The sequence below is a fragment of the Callithrix jacchus genome, chromosome 12 (genome assembly GCF_049354715.1).
Source record: "Callithrix jacchus isolate 240 chromosome 12, calJac240_pri, whole genome shotgun sequence".
In the NCBI taxonomy this organism is placed as follows: domain Eukaryota; kingdom Metazoa; phylum Chordata; class Mammalia; order Primates; family Cebidae; genus Callithrix; species Callithrix jacchus.
In genome coordinates this window covers 59,629,604-59,647,385 of record NC_133513.1, presented here as the reverse complement: position 1 = coordinate 59,647,385, position 17,782 = coordinate 59,629,604, and the positions used below count along the sequence as shown (strand labels likewise).

At 52.0% G+C, this 17,782-nt stretch overlaps 1 protein-coding gene across 2 annotated transcripts in view; it reads left to right on the top strand.

Annotated features, from left to right (window-relative positions):
- Positions 1–1,306: 1,306 nt before the first annotated feature.
- PALD1 (phosphatase domain containing paladin 1) overlaps positions 1,307–17,782 on the top strand; it is a 100,481-nt gene continuing 84,005 nt past the window's right edge. For both annotated transcript variants that reach the window (XM_078345647.1, XM_054242951.2), the window contains exon 1: positions 1,307–1,391. The gene's annotated coding sequence lies outside the window, so the exon portion shown is untranslated. The remainder of the gene's footprint in view (positions 1,392–17,782) is intronic.

Below are 17,782 nucleotides of genomic sequence, written 5' to 3'. Positions count from 1 at the left end.
GATCTAGACATGACCGTGATTAATATTTTGAGGGTAAATTCTTCCTGCCCCCCTGCCCCGCACTTAGGTATTTATGTTCACATGTATTTATGTGCACTTAGAAGAATCACACTATATGAACTGTTCTGTAAACTACTTCTTTTATGAAACCTGAACATCTTTGCAACCCAAAAAGCATCCTCTCCACTACCATTTAAAAATAAACGTTGGCAAGGGCCGGGCGCGGTGGCTCATGCCTGTAATCCCAGCACTTTGGGAGGCCAAAGTGGGCGGATCACCTGAAGTCGGGAGTTTAAGACCAGCCTGGCCAACATGGTGAAAACACCGTGTCTACTATAAAAATACAAAAATTATCCGGGCGTGGTGGCGGGCATCTGTAATCGCAGCTATTCAGGAGGTGGAGGTCGCAGTGAGCCGAGATCGCCCCATTGCACTCCAGCCTGGGCAACAAGAGCGAAACTCCGTCTCAAAAAAAAAAACAACAACAAAAACCGTTAGCTGGGTGTGGTGGCTAAAGACTGTAATCCCAGCACTCTGGGAGGCCGAGGCAGGCAGATTGCTTGAGCCCAGGAGTTTGAGACCAGCCTGGCCAACATGGTGAAACCTTGTCTCTACCAAAAATACACAAATTAGCCGAGCATGGTGACGTCTGTAATCCCAGCTACTCAGAAGGCTGAGGCACGAGCATCACTTGAACCCGGGAGGCAGAATTTGCAGAGCCGAGATCTCGCCCTTGCACTCCAGCCTGGGCGACAGAGAGAGATTTCGTCTAAAAAAAAAAAAAAAAAAAAAAAAAAAATTGCTTAATTCTTTAGGCTTCCTCCTCCAGGAAGCCAGCCAGGAGGATTTCTCCAGCCTAATCATCCTAACTCAGGGTCTTTCCACCATGTCCCCTGTTATCCACCTCCTCACAGGCTGTGAGCTTCCCGGGAGCAGAAGCTCCCCTGGACCGTTTCACTCCGTGCCCGGTGTACGTAATAAGTGCTTAATCAATGAGGCTGGAAAGGGTAGTTTTCTTGATTACTGTCAGCAGGAGGAAGCCGAGGCAGAGGAAAAGAGCACTGGACTTGGAGTCGCCGTGCCTGCCTGCCTCTGGCTTCGCGTTCCCGTTTGCAGCGAAGGGGCATAATGGTCTGTGCGGCGCGGTGCCCAGCCCAACCGCCCCGCCGCCCCTGGCTCGGAGCCTGGCACAGCCCAGGCGCTCGGCTGTGGCCCCAGTCATGGCAGGACCGACCCAGCCCGGGGAGGTGAGCGCGCTCGGCCGGCCCGCGGGGCTAGAGGCGGAGGCCCAGGCGCCCGCCCCCGTGGGAAAGCGCGCGGAGGGCGACCCGGGCGAGTCAGCCAGAGAGCCTAGCGGGCTGCGGAGCCAGAGACAGAGACCGGAGGCGGCGGTAAGTGTTCCCGCCGGGCAGGGGGCGTTGTCGCCGCCAAGTGGGAGCCACCCATCTCCCCTGTTCCCCACATTGCGGGTCCCGCCGCCGGGGCCGGGACACGAGCCTCGCAGGAGAGACGTTCCGGCTAGAGCTCCCGTCCCCGCCCCGTGGTCGGGCGGGGTGGGGGTTACCCAGGGCTCTGGCCTCAGCGGGATATGTCCCTTCCCTTCTGTCCCGTCCCCTCGCTGGGCTTCTGTCCGATGGCCTCATTCTATTGCTGCTGGTGGGAGGGATGGGATGTGCCTGCTTGGTAAATTGTGGAGCGCCACCAAATGCGGGGAGGGGGACCCCATTTGGTGCCAGGCTGGGCCTGGTGCATGGGCAGGAGGGGTGGGATGGGCCCCGCACACCATCACTGCCTTACCGGGGTGCTGCACTGAGAAGGCAAAGGCTCAGGGAGAGAGCGGCTCCCCGACCTTCATCTCCCCATACACTTACCCCCTGCTTCACCCTTCCTCCACCCCACCCCACTCCAAGCCCCAGGGAGCCCAGTTCCTAAGAGCCACTGCCGCCGCCTGTCCAACACTCACTGGGACGCTGCCTTGTGATAAACGTTTTGCACAGTTACCTTAGACCTCCCGCTGGCACTACACTGCCAGCTGTCTTTCCAGACGAGGATCCCGGGCTCAGAGAGGTGAAGTCACTGGTTCAAGGTCACTGCAGTCAGAGGTGGAGTTACCCTGGGGCTAATTGAAGCTTAACTTTCAGATCCTTGCAAGTCCCGGGACCTAATTTTGCATTTGTATTTTTGTGTTCATTTCATTTAAAAGCCCCCTCCCCCAAGAGTTGGAGGGTCAAGCCCCTTCCGGGGGCGCTGTGGCTCACGCCTATAATCCCAGCACTTTGGGAGGCCGAGGCCGGTGGATCAAGAGGTCAAGTGATCGAGACCATCCTGGTCAACAAGGTGAAACACCGTCTCTACTAAAAATACAAAAGTTAGCTGGGCATGGTGGCGTCCGCCTGTAGTCCCGGCTACTCGGGAGGCTGAGGCAGGAGAATTGCTTGAATCCAGGCGGCGGAGGTTGCAGTGAGCTGAGATCTGTGCCATTGCACTCCAGCCTGGGTAACAACCACAAAACTCCGTCTCAAAAAAAAAAAAAAAAAAAAAAAACGGGGATCTCTCTGGCGGTGTCTGGTCTGTCTGCTGTCCTCTGCAGCACTGCCTGGGATGGGAGGGGATGGGGGATTCCTGCGGCTGGACAGTGCCAGCCTGGCACGGAGGGAAGGACGTCCAGATTTGGTCAAGGGGCCCACAGGACAGCTGCATGATTCTTGGTAGACAAACAGCCTGCTGTGTGTGGAGCCAGCTTAGGCAGAGTCCCCCCTTGTGACGTTGGGCTCTTCTCTGGGGCTCAGCTGTCCTCATCTAAGTTAGGGGTAGTTATTATGGGGTAACTGCAGATACAGGGTAAAAGTAGAAGGAAAAGAGGCTGGAAAGCTCGCAGCCCTGCCTGTCCTCTGTTTCAACCTCCCATTCCCCCACAGCCATCCACAGGTGCATGCCACTGTGCCCTGTGCCTTCATCTTCACAGCCAGCCCTCTCCCCTCCAGCTGCCGCATCTGCTCCTTCACGGCCAAGCTGTCGGTGGTGCCAAACCTCCCCGCTGTCAGTCACCCTTCACCCCGTTCCATTCTGTGTGCCTCCTACCTCCACCCACCATGGCATCTGCCCTGGCTTGGGTTGTAGGAGAGACTGTGTTGGCAAACTGGCTCCAGCCCTGCCTGGTCGCACAGCAGCCTTTGACACAGTTGAAATGCTCCCTACCTCTTTGCTTTTGTGTGACTAAGCTTCCCTCCCACGTCTGGGCCCCTGCTCTGTCCTCTTTGTCTCCTGAGCCTCTTCCCCTGCCCCAGGCCTCCCCTCCGCCTGCCCTCCCAGACTGTACATTGACTTCTTTCCTCCCCTCCCCCTACCTGCCTCTCCTGGTGGGTCTCACCCATCCTGGGGCTTAAAACCCACCAGTGCCCATGGTGCCTGGCCTTTGTCTACCCCAGACCACTGCTCAGAGCTCTGGACCCCTGCCCCCACCAGCCCACCCGTGCGTCTCCTGTGGGCTCCCTCACAGTCATCTCCCACTCCACCCATCATGACTGAACTCCTCTGCACCTTCTCCAGCATTCCCTCTGCAGCCAACCCCATTCCTGATTTCTTCCTCCCCAACACCACAACATTCAACCCCATACCAGCCCTGTGGGTCCTGCTTCCAAAATGGCTCTCTAGAATCCACCTGCTCCTCTCACCTCCTTTGTCATCACCTGGTCCCAGTCACCATTATGTCTCTCCTGGACAACTATGGGGGCCTCCCTTCCGCCACCCTGGCCCCCCAGAATCCACTCCTCTCAGGAGCTGCTGTGCTAGATGGGATGGCATCCCTCCCCTCACCGAAACCCTTCGGTGCCTCCCATTGCCTGCAGGATAAAATACAAGCTCCAGAACCCCAGCCTGTGGGCCTCAGCCCTCTGGGCTCATTGCTCTGCAGCTGCTGCAGCCTTCTTTCTGCTTCTAGAGTGTGACGTGAGTGTTCCCATTGCAGGGCCTTTGCCCTTGCTGTTCCCCCTGGCTGGATGCCCTTTCTCCACTCTTCGCCTGGCACACATCTAATTAGCCTTCAAGTCTTAGCTTAAGGATGACCTCCTGGGAGAGGCCTTCCCCTCGACTGCCTCTCACACCTCCTAAGAGTACCCAAGTACTTAGTGTCAGCTGGAATTACATCTTTATTTCTGGGGCTATGGGTTAATGTCTGTCACCCCCACCAGACTGCAAGCTGCACAGGGCTGTCTGGTTTACTGTCTGTGTCACTCTGCCTCTCCCGTGCCTAGCATGGTGCTAGGCACACAGTGGGCACCCAGAAACACATGTGAAGGAGAGGCATGGAGACCCAGCTGCCAAGGGTGTCCTGCTGCGATCTGTCCAGCAGGTGGCCTCCCAGACCAGAGCTTCTCCTCTGGAGATGCTTATCCATGGCAGGCTTCAGATTCAGAAACAGCTCCTATGCCAATCCCGGGGACCCCCAGTTGAGGTTCACATGGCAGATGCGGGAGCCAGGCCGCCCTCTTTTGTCTTCAGTCCCAGAGAGCCCTTGGCTCTTGCTTTTTTGAGACTTACTTCTTGGCATTGTGATTTGTTTTTGAGGCAGCTCTCGCTCTGTCACCTAGGCTGGAGTGCAATGGCACAATCATGACTAATTGCAGCCTCAACCTGCCTGGCTCAAGTGATCCTCCCACCTTGGCCTCAAGAGTAGCTGGGACTACAGGCATATGCCATTATGCCCGGCATATTTCTGTACTTTTTGTAGAGATGGAGTTTCACCATGTTGCCCATGCTGGTCTCAAACTCTTGACCTCAAGCGATCTGCCCAACTCAGCCTCCCATAGTGCTGGGACTACAAGTGTAGTCCTCGGCTTGGCATCACAATTATCTACCTGCATCTCCTGCAAGGGGGCTGGGGCAACTTAAGCCAGAGACCTGATCTAACCTGTCTCTTTTTCCTTGCTTGTACAGAGCTCAGAAAATGAATGACTAGTAGGGAAACTGAATGACTCAGTTGGTGGAGAGACTGATCCTGGAAGTTAATATTAATGGTTTGGAGCCAATGCCTGGGTTCTAATCCTGGCTCTGGGGCTTCCTAGTTGTGATGCTTAGGTGAGTTGCTTGACCAATCTGTGGCTACCCTGTAAAGTGGGAATACTACCTGCCTCATAGGGTTGCTGTGAGACTTGAATGAGGAAATACGTGAAAAGTATTTTTCCTGGTGTCTGGCATGTAATCAAGGCTCAGTAAGTGGGGGCTTTCATCATTGACAATTCTTTCCCTGCTACTGGAAGCCCAGTCTCAGCTGTTGCACTGGGCACACTTGTGCATGCTTGTACAGGCCCTGCACACACATATGCAAGAACAGTGCACAACTCTCTCAGCTGTGGCGTGAGCTGGCCAAGGTGCCGCTCTTGCCAGAACTGGGGATCCTGGCAGATGCTTTGTGCCCCTCTGGAGCTGTGCCTCCTGTGCCCAGTGCCGTTGGCTTGGCAAGACAGGTTGCTATGGCAGCAGGTGATTGGGCCTGCAGGCAGGGACAGTGGCTGGCCTTGGCTGAGCTCTCTGGCATTTTAGAAGGAGGTGGCTTGCTGCCAAGGCATAGGCCTTCCTGTTACTTGGCTGCATCCATGGCCACACCTAGGAGCCCCCGTGGGCCCCCGGCCCTGGGAACTGAAAGACCGAGCCAGCCACTCACTTCTGGGCATTCCCCCGGGCGTAGGCACATGCCACTTTGTCCATCACTCACACTTCACTAGAAAGATCTGGCGTGGGTGCTTTTCCCTCTACCTCACGGTGAACTCACGGTGAAGAATTCAGAATGCACCCAGCACATTGTAGGTCTTTCTTGGGGTGAATCAAAAAACAAAAAATGAGCAGATAGAGTAGGTAGAGCAGGTAGAATGATGTCTTGAGACTTTTCTCTCGCCACCTAGAAGGGGAGGGGTGGTGAGAGGAGAGTAAATCTTGAGACAGCATTCTACCTGCTCTAGAGATGAATATCTAATTAATAACGTTAATTTAGTACCTACCGTGTGCCAGACATTGCTCTAGGTGAAGGCAAGATTTGAACCCTGATGGATACATTCCTGCTCTCCTGGAGTGAATATCCTAGTGAAGGGAGACAGACAATAAACAAACAGGCAAACAAAACGAGAAACACATCAGATAAGGACTACAAGTGCTGTGCTGAGAGTGACAAGGTAAAGCATTAGGGAGGAGCTGAGTGACTGCTTCAGATGTGGGACAGAGAAGGCTTCTCCAAGGAGGCCACATTTAAGCAAAGACCTAACTGGAAGAAAGAAAAATCTGGAAGGGGAGCCTTCTAGGAAGACAGACCAGCAAGTGCAGAGGCCCTGGTGATAGACCACACTTGGCCAGTGTGGAAAGAAGTGAGGATGAACTTAGTAGGTAAAGGGGATGATGAAGATATACACATACAGTGAAATGTACTAATCCTGAAGTCACAAACTGATGGGTTTTCACACATGCATTTGTCCACATAACCCTAACCAGATCAAGCTACAGCACCCCTCCCAGTCCATGTCGACTCTCACCCATGGGCTGCTCTTCTGTCCTTGATGACTGGCAATAGGCTACTTTTGCCTGTCCTGGGACCTGGTATACGTGATGAGATCTTATGCTGAATTCTTGTTTTATCTGGTTTCTTTCACCATCTTTAGGTCTGTGATGTTCATCCATGACGTTGCCTTGTATCAGTAGTTCACTCATTTCAGTTACTGGGTTATTCCATGCTAAAACTGTATCTCCTTTTTTTTTTTTTTTGAGATGGAGTCTCACTCTGTCACCCCGGCTGGAGTGCAGTGGTGCAGTCTCGGTTCACTGCAGCCTCTGCCTCCTGGGTTCAAGCGATTCTCCTGTCTCAGCCTCCTGAGTAGCTGGGGTTACAGGCACGCAATGCCACTTGTCTAATTTTTTTGTATTTTTAGTAGAGACAGTGTTTTGCCATGTTGGCCAGGCTGGTCTTGAATTCTTGACCTTAGGAGATCCACCTGTCTTGGCCTCCCAAAGTCTAGAATTACAGGTGTGAGCTACCACAACCAGCCCTGTACCTCCATTTGTTGATTTTTTCCTTTTTTTTTTTTTTTTTTTGAGATGGAGTTTTGCTCTTGTTGCCCAGGCTGGAGTGTATTGGCACAATCTTGGCTCACTGCAAGCTCCACATCCTGGGTTCAAGCAATTCTCCTGCCTCAGCCTCCTAAGTAGCTGGTATTACAGGCATGTGCCACCATGCCCAGCTAATTTTTGTTTTTTTTAGTAGAGACAGTTGACCAGGCTGAGGTCAGTAGAATGTATGAATGCCACTGTAGCATTTCATTAAAAATGGTTAAAATGCCAGCCTGGTCAACCTCAGGCCGGCATTTTAACCATTTTTAATGAAATGCTACAGTGGCATTCAATACATTCTAATAGCTGTGCACCATCATCACCATCCATCTTCAGAACGTTTACATCTTCTGAGGCTAAAACTCCTTAACCATTAAGCAATCACCAAGGCTTTTAAAATAGTGGTTTTTGGAGGTGGCAGGCAGCCCTCCTTGAGAAGAGTGGGAGAAGCTGTAAGAGAAAGTGAGAGAAAGTGGAACCATCTGGGGAGAAGGGGCAGGAATTTGCAGGGAGAAAGCAAAGGCCACGGGGAAGGGAGGCTTAGCACACTCAGCACACTCTAGGATGTTGCCTGGGCTCTTTCCTTCTTTCAACAGCCACCCCACTGCCACCATCCTGGTCGCACCCTCTTTCCCTGTGATGAAATGGTGGGAATTTTATTTATTTATTTATTTATCTGTTTGTTTATTTATTTATTTATTGAGACAGAGTTCGCTCTTGTTACCCAGGCTGGAGTGCAATGGCATGATCTCGGCTCACCGCAACCTCCGCCTCCTGAGTTCAGGCAATTCTCCTGCCTCAGCCTCCTGAGTAGCTGGGATTACAGGCACGTGCCACCATGCCCAGCTGATTTTTTGTATTTTTAGTAGAGACGGGGTTTCACCATGTTGACCAGGATGGTCTCGATCTCTTACCTCGTGATCCACCCGCCTCGGCCTCCCTATTTTTTTTTATTTTTGAGGCAGAGTCTCTCTCTGTTGCCCAGGCTGGAATACAGTGGTGTGACCTTGGCTCACTGCAACCTCTGCCTCCCGGGTTCAAGCAATTCTCCTGCCTCAGCCTCCCAAGTAGCTGGGACTACAGGTGCGTGCCACCACGCCCGGATAACTTTTGTATTTTTAGGAGAGACGGGGTTTCCCTGTGTTAGCCAGGATGGTCTCGATATCCTGACCTTGTGATCTGCCTGCCTGGGTCTCCCAAAGTGCTGGATTACAGGCGTAAGCCACTGCGCCCAGCATGGTGTGCATTTTAACCATTTTACTGCCTCCTGCTGGTGGCAGCCCACTCCTGCACCCTCTTCAGAGGCTTGAAGTGGGAGACAACTCCAGACAGATGGGGAGGGTGAGGGGGTCTGCGGGGTGCAAAAAGGACTTGTCCACAGGTCTCTAACTGTCAAATGTCAGCTAGGTGTGAAGTCAGAGCCAGGAGACTAGCTTCTGGGGGGTATGGGAGGTGCTGAGTGTTGAGAGAAAGCAGGGTTTCATTCTCTTTTTGACCCCCTTGGGAAAGAGGCCCCCTGGGGGCGCTGGAGGTAGAATCACAGTTAAGGCCCCTTCTTTTCCTGGAGTTTCCCACCAGTCTTTGAAAGTCCTGGGATGTTTAGCTGGAGAAGCCTGGGGGTGGGGGTTTGAGATGGTGTTTCTCAAATATTTGAGAGTCAGCTCCGTGGGAGGAGGCACCTGTGCTCTGGTGGTCCCAGTGTTGGAGATTGTGGGTGGGAGGTGAGGGAAAGTGAAAGACTGGCTGGAGAGTGAGGGGAGCGACTTCGAAGTGGATGTTGGATTCATGTGAAGATGAAGGATGTCCCAACACCCAGCACAGTTCACAAGGAAGCAGATGGCCTCTGAGGGAGTGAGACCCCCGTCACTGGGAGGATTCAAGTAAGGCAGCAGTTTAGTAGCTGAACACAAAAGCTCTGGAATCAGAGAGGGCTGGGGGACATTGGGCAAATTCCTCAATGGCTGTGTGCCTCATTTTCTTCATTTGTAAAATGAGGATAGCAATGGAATGGGCTGGCTCTAGGGGTTTTGTGAGGAGTGAGATCATGATCCTGACACAGTAGCCAGCACTTAGAACGCACCCGGGATAGGAAAGGAGTGCGTGGGGAGGGGGGTGTTCTTGGATGAGGCAGGGAGTTAGATTAACTCCTCATAATGAGCCCTCTAGCCCTCAGTTTCGTAGAAGGAGCGCCCAGGGGCTCATTGTGACGGTGCTGCTGAGTTACCTGAAGTTCGCCACCTGCCCTTAAATGAGCAGTTTACCCCTGCCCCCCACCACCGGTGGGTTCTGAGGACAGTACCCTGTGATTATGCACAAGGCAGGGTTTATTTGTTCTATTTTACAGATGAGAAGAGTGAGGCTGAGAGGCTCCTTGGCTTGCCCAGTGTAGACATGGGGAGGCAGGAACGAGATGAGGATTCCAGAAGCCTGGTCGGGGCCCTGACCTGTCGTGATGGCCCTTATGGAGCCTGGCCCCTGGACTTCCCTCTGTCAGAGGAGTTATCTTTCTTACTGGGAAGAAGGCAGGTGTGGTCCACCAGGCATGGTTTTTTTTTTTTTTAGACATAGTTTTGCTCTTGTTGCCCAGGCTGGAGTGCAATGGTGCAATCTCAGCTAACTGTAACCTCCACATCAAGTGATTCTCCTGCCTCAGCCTCCTGAGTAGTTGGGATTACAGGTGCCTGCCACCATGCCCAGCTAATTTTTGTATTTTTAGGAGAGATGGGGTTTTACCATGTTGACTAGGCTAGTCTCGAACTCCTGACCTCAGGTGATCTGCCTGCTTCAGCCTCTCAATGTGCTGGGATTACAGGTGTAAGCCACCACGCCTGGCTACCAGGCAAGGTTTTTAAGGAAATTTCCTTTCCCTAGAGCCCAAGTGTGGAGGCCCCTGCCCAGGACTTCTAGTGGACAGAGCACAGTAGCCTAACCCCAGCCCATGAGGCAGGACTCCTTGTTTTTTGTTTTGAGATGGAGTCTTGCTCTGTAGCCCAGGCTGGAGTGCAGTGGTGTGATCTTGGCTCACTGCAACCTCTGCCTCCTGGGTTCAAACAATTCTCCTGAGGCAGGACTCTTATTATGGCCCCATAGCAGATGAAGAGACTGAGACTAGGGGTACACAGCTGGTAAGGGCCAAATCTGGGATTTAAATCTGGCAGCCTGGCTTTAAAGTTTGCCTTTATCTACCCACAGTGGAGGGGGCAGGGTACCATCTCTGAATCCATTGCCTCTATCCTTGGAAGGCACTTTGGATTTAGGGGCTGCATGTACTCCTTCTGAGCCTTGGCCAGCATACCATTAAAAGGAGCTGGCATTGCTGGGGCCCCTGCCAGCTGGAGTTGGGAACATCTCACCCCATGCTGGCAGGCGGCTAAGAGTCAGATTGGCCTATCAGCCAGAGGAATGCCTTGGAGTCCCTTGGAACATGGATTCCTAAATGTGAAACACTACTGCAGCCTTAAACCCTCCTGGGGGCTTTCCCAGGCTCAGCCCTGGAGATTCTGGCTGAGGAGGGCTGGGCGGGGCGTGGGAGTCTGTTGTGTAACCCCTCTGTCAGTGATTCAAATGCATACACAGCCAGGCTGCGGAACAACTGTTTACTTCTAACTGCTGGACCATGAATGCCTGTCTCAGATTGTCTGGGGGTGCCTGGAGGGGCCTTCCAAGCCAGCGGAGCTTCCACGGCCACTAGTTGAAGTGAATGTGTGTTGCATGCATTATGCTTCTGAGTTTGCTGTGGAGGTGAAGGGGCTGAGTGAGTTGGGCTGGGTTCCCCTGGGCCGCCCCTGCTGGCTGCTGGGTGCCTGCAAGATTCGAAGGGTGGGTGTGCTGGCTAGTGTCTGTAACTTCTGAGAAGCCCAGATCTCGGCCAGCATGACAAAGAAGGAGACTGAGGCAGGTTGTGAGCTCCTCATTGCTGGGAACAGTCAAGCAGAGGCAAGGGGGCTTAGTATGGGGATGGCCCAGGTTTGGCAGGATGCACTGACTGGCTTCTCAGACTCTGTTTCTTTCTTTCTTTTTTTTTTTTTAATGAGACAGAGTCTTGCTGTCACCCAGGCTGGAGTGCAGTGGTGCAATCTCGGCTCACTGCAACCTCTGCCTCCCCGGTTCAAGTAATTCTCCTGCCTCAGCCTCCCAAGTAACTGGAACTATAGACATATGCCACCATGCCCAGCTAATTTTTGTATTTTTAGTAGAGACGGGGTTTCACCATGTTGGCCAGGCTGGTCTCAAACTCCTGACCTCAGGTGATCTGCCCGTCTCAGCCTTCCAAAGTGCTGGGATTACAGGCATGAGCCACTGCACACGGCCCTGACTCTGTTTTTTTAAATTGCATTTATTATGTGCGTTGTATTCTTACAGAGGGAGGGGTGAATGTGTGATATTTCAGGGCTGTTTTAAAACACTCTAGGAAGGAAAAGGAAAATGGTAGCTGAAGCAAGTGTGGCAAAACCTTGATAACTGTCATATCTGGACAATGGGTGTATAGAGTCAATTATACTATTATCTACACTTGTGTATATATAAGAACGTTCCAAATTAAAATGACAAATGACTTATTAGAATGTCAGAAATGCATGGTGTAAAAAATTCAACCATACAGAAGGATTGTGGGAGGTCCGTCTGCTCCCCTCTCCCAGTCCCCTCTGAGGATTAAGTCCTCTTCCCAGCCTCTTCTACAGCCTTCCAGAGGTTGACCATGTATATACAAGCTTATGAGTACAAGCATGATTTATTATTTTATTTATTTTTTGAGATGGAGTTTTGCTGTTGTTACCCAGACTGGAGTGCAATGGCACGATCTCAGCTCACCACAACCTCTGCCTTCTGGGTTCAAGCAGTTCTCCTGCTTCAGCCTCCCGAGTAGCTGGTGCGCACCACCGTGCCCAGCTAATTTTTGTATTTTTTAGTAGAGATGGTGTTTCACCTTGTTGATCAGGATAGTCTCGATCTCTTGACCTCGTGATCCACCTGCCTTGGTCTCCCAAAGTGCTGGGATTATAGGCGTGAGCCACCATGCCCGGCCTTATTACTTTATTTTTTGAGACAGGATTTTACTCTGCCACCCTGGCTGGAGTGCAGTGGCATGATCTCAGCTTACTGCAACTTCCACCTCCTGGTTTCAAGTGATTCTCCTGCTTCAGCCTCCCACGTAGCTGGGACTACAGGTATGCACAACCACACCCAGGGAATTTTTATATTTTTAGTAGAGACAAGGTTTCTCCATTTTAGACAGGTTGGTCTCAAACTCCTGACCTCAGGTGATCCACCGGCCTTAGCCTCCCCAAAAGTGCGGGGATTACAGGCATGAGCCACCGCACACAGCCTCAATAGTATTATACATTTAATACTCTTATCCCTGGATACTTGTTTCCAAGCTCTCTACACATTTCCGTGTGTGCACCTGGGTGGGTGTAACTGTCGGACAGGATTCTGTGGTTGGAATCCATGTGACTTATTCATCACCCTAGAGACAGATGCCAAGGCTGCATCCAATATCCCACTGTCAAGGTCAACACCACCATGTCCATCCTTGTCCATGTCCCCTCTGGACCGTGCCCATTCCTCTAACAAGCATTTTTTCTCAGCCCACATCCATCTGCCTTGGGTTTTAAAATAGCTGCATGGTGTTCTTAGTTTTGGATGTTCCATAGTTTAGCCAATCACCTACTGACGGACCTTTCAATTTTCTCTTTCCTCATCTCACTCAAACTATGAATAGCCTTGTTTAATCATCAGTTTGCACACATGCAAGCACATTTCTAGGTGAAAGTCCTGGGGATGGAATTGCTGAGGCAGAGGGTCTGTGCTTTTGTCATTTGCATGGATACTGCCAGAAAAGTGTGAGGACGTCTCTTTCCCACCCATCAGCAAAGCTGCCTTCTAGCACTAAAGTTCTTTGAGGCTCAGGAAGTGTGGGGGTCTGGCTGGGATAACACAACCAGTGAGGGTTGGCACTGAGCCTGGCCTGCAGGAAACTGAACCCTGGCCACTGACCTTTCCAAGGCATAGCTTTGGCTTCTTCATGTCCAAAGCTTCACAGAATCTGGGACCTTCCTAGTGAGTGTGGGGGCCTCAGCCTTTGGAATGTGCATGGTAAGCAACCCTTCCAAGTCCCCACTGGCCCAGAGACGGGTCAGCCCAGGAGCTCATCACATGAAAGTCCCTGGGAGGTTGTGTCAGGCACAGCCTCCATAGATCCCTGACCCTTCCCCGCCTCCACCTCCCCTGCAGCATCTTCATAAATGGCTCTGTTGGAGTGAGGCATCCTCAGGAACCTGGAGTGGTGTTGCCTGGAGACAACTGGGCAACAGATCTGAGTTATTTATTTCTTTTTTTGAGACAGAGTCTTGCTGTGTCGCCCAGGCTGGAGTGCAATGGCGCGATCTCGGCTTGCTGCAACCTCCACCTCCCGGGTTCAAGCGATTCTTCTGCCTCAGCCTCCTGAGTAGCTGGGATTACAGGTGCCTGTCACCATACCTGGCTAATTTTTGTATTTTTAGTAGTGATGGGATTTCACCGCATTGGCCTGGCTGCCACTTAGTTGTGTGACCTCAGGCAAGTCATGTAATATCTCTGAACCTCAGTTTCCAGATCTGTAAAATGAAGACCGTCACACCTGCCTTGACAGAGTTTTGAGATCAACTCTTGACCTCAGGTGATCCAACTGCCTTGGCCTCCCAAAGTGCTGGGATTATAGGCGTGAGGCACTGTGGCCCGCCAGATCTGAGTTATTTAAAGAAGGAAGAGGGTGGGAGGAGCGGGGTGACAGCCTGTTTATTCAAGCATGGATGGCCTTGCTGCTGCAGGCTTGGCAGATGCCTCCCACCCCTCGTCTTTCTCAGTATCCAGGGCCTGGGACTCTGGAGAATACTCACTAGAAGGCCACTAGGAACACCTCTGATGGCAGTGAGGGTAGGGGATTCTCTGCATGTCCTGGGGGGGCTGTGTACAAATGCTGGCTCAGGGAGTGAGGAGGTGTGGGCATAAGGGACCATTCCTCGAAGAGGAATCTTCTGATGTTGATAACCACAATTCCTATTATGAACATCTCTCGGACAGCTACTCACTAAGGATTTTAAATTTATTAGTTCATTTGATCTCAGAACCCTGTCAAGAGAGGTATGACTATTCCCATTTTATAGATATGGAACGGGGGCTCAGAGACATTAAATGACTTGCCTGAGGTCACACAGCTATGTGGCAGAAACCAAATGAAAACTCAGGTCTGTCTGATGCAGAAGCCAGAACAAACCTCTGTACTTGCTAGGGATGGCAGGGCCCTGGAACGCACCCATGTCCTCCACTCCGAGCTGACCTGGAAGGTCCTGCATCCTGCCCCACTGGGTGTCGCCATCTGTGCTTCCCCAGCACCTGGCCCCACCCCAACCCTGCAGGAAATGCAGGACTCTGAAATGATCTGTGACTTGTCTGCATCTTCCACAGGTCTGTGAGCACCTCAAGGGCAAGGCAGGGTCTTATTCATCTCTGTGTCCTGAGCCCAGGGTCAAGCACATAGCAGGTACTTAAAGAGCATTTCTATGGAGCTTGGATGCCTGAGCAGCTCTCCCTCGGACAGGGGCCAGTGGTCTATCTGTGGGCCCTCGCTGTTTCCCGACAGCCCTGCAGGGACCAGAAAAAACGATCCTTCTTTTGTTGTTGTCTACTTGTTTACTGTGTCCTCCTAGTGCACAAAAATGTCAATTCTATGAAGGCAGGAACTTGTCTGCCTCATTCACTTCTCTGGGGACAGAACAAGTCTTAGAATATAGGAGGGGCTTGGTAAATGTTTCTTGACAGGCTGAGTGACTAAATAATTAAAAAAAAATTTTTTTTTTAATTGAGATAGAGTCTTGCTCTGTCACACATGCTGGAGTGCAGTGATGTGATCTTGGCTCACTGCAACCTCCACCTCCTGGTTTCAAGCAGATTCTCGCCTCAGCCTCTGAAGTAGCTGAGATTACAGGCCCCTGCCACCATGCCTGGCTATTTTGTTGTATTTTAAGTAGAGAAGGAGTTTTGCCACATTGGCCAGGCTGGTCTTGAACTCCTGACCTCAGGTGATCCACCTGCCTTGGCCTCCCAAGGTGCTGGCATTACAGGCATGAGCCACCGTACCCAGCCTGACTGACTAAATAAATGAGTGAAATATTTGTGGAATGAATTAACCAGGATTCCTTCCTCCTTTTCTCTCCTGATCTGATGGCGCATTGCCCTGTAGAACTTGAAGAACGTTTTGGAGCTAGAATCACCCTCCTGCCACATGTCCTGGGTGCCCTTCAGTCAGGTCCTTAAGTGGTCCTGTGGGGATGGAGGGGAGCAAGATCTGGTCCCTGCTCTTATAGGAACCTCACTGTTTGTGCAGCATGTTCAAACTGCAGGTCACCGGCAAAATAAGTGTAGTAGTGCCCTGCACTCAGCAATAACAAAAAGAAATAGGATAAGATAGATTAGAAAGTACCAGAATGCCATGGCTGGGCACAGTGGCTCACACTTGTAATCCCAGCACTTTGGGAGGCTGAGGCGAGTGGATCACCTGAGGTCAGGAATTCAAGACAAGCCTGGCCAACATGGTGAATCCCCATCTCTACTAAAAATACAAAAATTAGCCGGGCATGGTGGCAAGGGCCTGTAATTCCAGGTACTTGAGAGGCCGGGGCAGAAGAGTTGCTTGAACTGAGGAGGGCGGAGGTTGCAGTGAGCCGAGGTTGCACCACCGCCACTGCACTCCAGCAGGAAGGGAGGAAGGGAGGGAGGGAGGGAGGGAGGGATGGAGGGAGGCAGGGAGGGAGAGAAGGATCCAAAGCAGTAAGACTAAGCATTTTTTTTTGTGAATAACACACATTTGCATATCTCTATAGCTGGTCCTGGTGTAAATGGTATTTCTTACTTTAGATCTTGATAAAAAAAGGTTTGAACCTTGTGTGTGAATTTGGGAGTCAGGGGATGTGATCCTTAGGCTTAGACCTAAAGAAGGATATAACCAATAAAATGCATAATCCTGCCCATAATGTGATACCGATAACTGAACATGTATCCTGCGCCAGGTAGGGGTGTTCAGGCCCCAGGGCCTGGCAGGGAAGGGAGGGGAAGGAGTCCAGAGTGGACAGAGGTCCCATGGGCAGATAGGGGAGGAGTCCAAGGTAAACTGCCTGGAGGAGGAACCTGAACTCAGCCTCCACACACCCCTCTGCCCCGGCAGGTTCAGGGCTAGGTCATAGTGTGAGCTGCTATTCCAGCAGTAACAACAGGAACAGCTGCCATCAGTAAATGCTGGCAGAATGCCAAGCATCTTTTATCCTCCAGACTTTCCCAGGAAGAAAGAACTGCTCTTCGCATCATTTAACGAAAGAGGAGACTTGGATCGATATGGTAACTTGGAGCATTGAGGTCACACGGTGGTAAAGTTGCTGTGGCTAGATCCAAGCCCAGGTCCACCCTGCTTAAAGCCCTTGTCTTAAGATTGCACATAGATGGGGGCTGAAAAAATGGGAGTGCTGGATGCTGGGGATGGGGTAGTGGGCCTGGGAGGGCAGATGGCCAGGGCAGACAGGGGATCCATGTGGCTGGGACTCAGGCATCAGGGATGAGTTTACCTTAGGCTCAGAGACCCCCGGGCTCAGGGCAAAACCTCAGGCCCCAAGACTCCCACCCTGAAGGGTGCACATGGCCCATGTTCTTAGCAGTAATGTGGTCACAAGGACCAAAGCCAGGCCAGCCCCTTTCCTGATGTTTTCCACTCCTCAGGCCCAGGGTCCCCTAGCTGTGGCGGATGTCAGGGAGTGGGGAGTGGAGAAGAGCAGCAGAGCCTGTTTCCCGTCTTTGATCAAGATTCATCTTTGCTGGTTTGAACCCAGCTCCTCTGCTTTCCAGCAAGTCATTCGTACCTGTCAGGAAATAATTTTTGGCTGGAGTGTTCCCTCAAGGGAATCTGAGGTTCCCACAGCTAACGCTTCTTCTGCCCAGGGACTGAACTTGGGAGCTCTCTTCCAAGAGCACCTGCACCTTGCTTGGGCTGATGGGGCAGTGGACGGCCACAGGCGAGTCTCTCGGGACGTAACAGGTTACTCATATTCTTTGCAGCAGCAGCTCATCTGGTTTTGGACTGTGCCAGGTGCTTTGCATGTGTGCTACACATACCTACACATACACACATGCTCACTCATAAAGCCACACTCACTCCCGCTAGACACTTGCACAAACACGGATGCCTGCAAGTATGAGTTCACACATGAGCAACACAAGCACGATAATGTGGTGTCTTGGGGGCTTGTGAGTGTGGGATGTGGGTGCTGGCAGTGCTGGTGGAGTACTGTGTAAGTGGGGGTCAGTCCTGAACTCTGTCCTTCCTGAGATCCTGTTTTGGGACCCATGAATCTTTTCCCAGGGGACTTTGGCCTTTTGCTCTGAGCTTCCAGACTTCTCAGGAATCTTCTGCTGCAGTTTGAGAGGCACAAATTGGCTCAGCTGAGAGAGCTGACTTGACTGACTGTTTCTTTCTGCCTGGGGCTGGAGAGAGAGCAGAGGGCCTTCTCTTGGGTGTACCAGAAGGCTCTGTGGCCTCTCTCCTTCAGCATTCAGCCCCTGTTCCCCTCCCAGGCCCAGGGTGGGGCAGATCTGACTGTGAGTCTTTCTTATGGTTGCGGGGACTACTAGCCCCATGGCCAGCAGACAGCCAGGACTGCAGGAC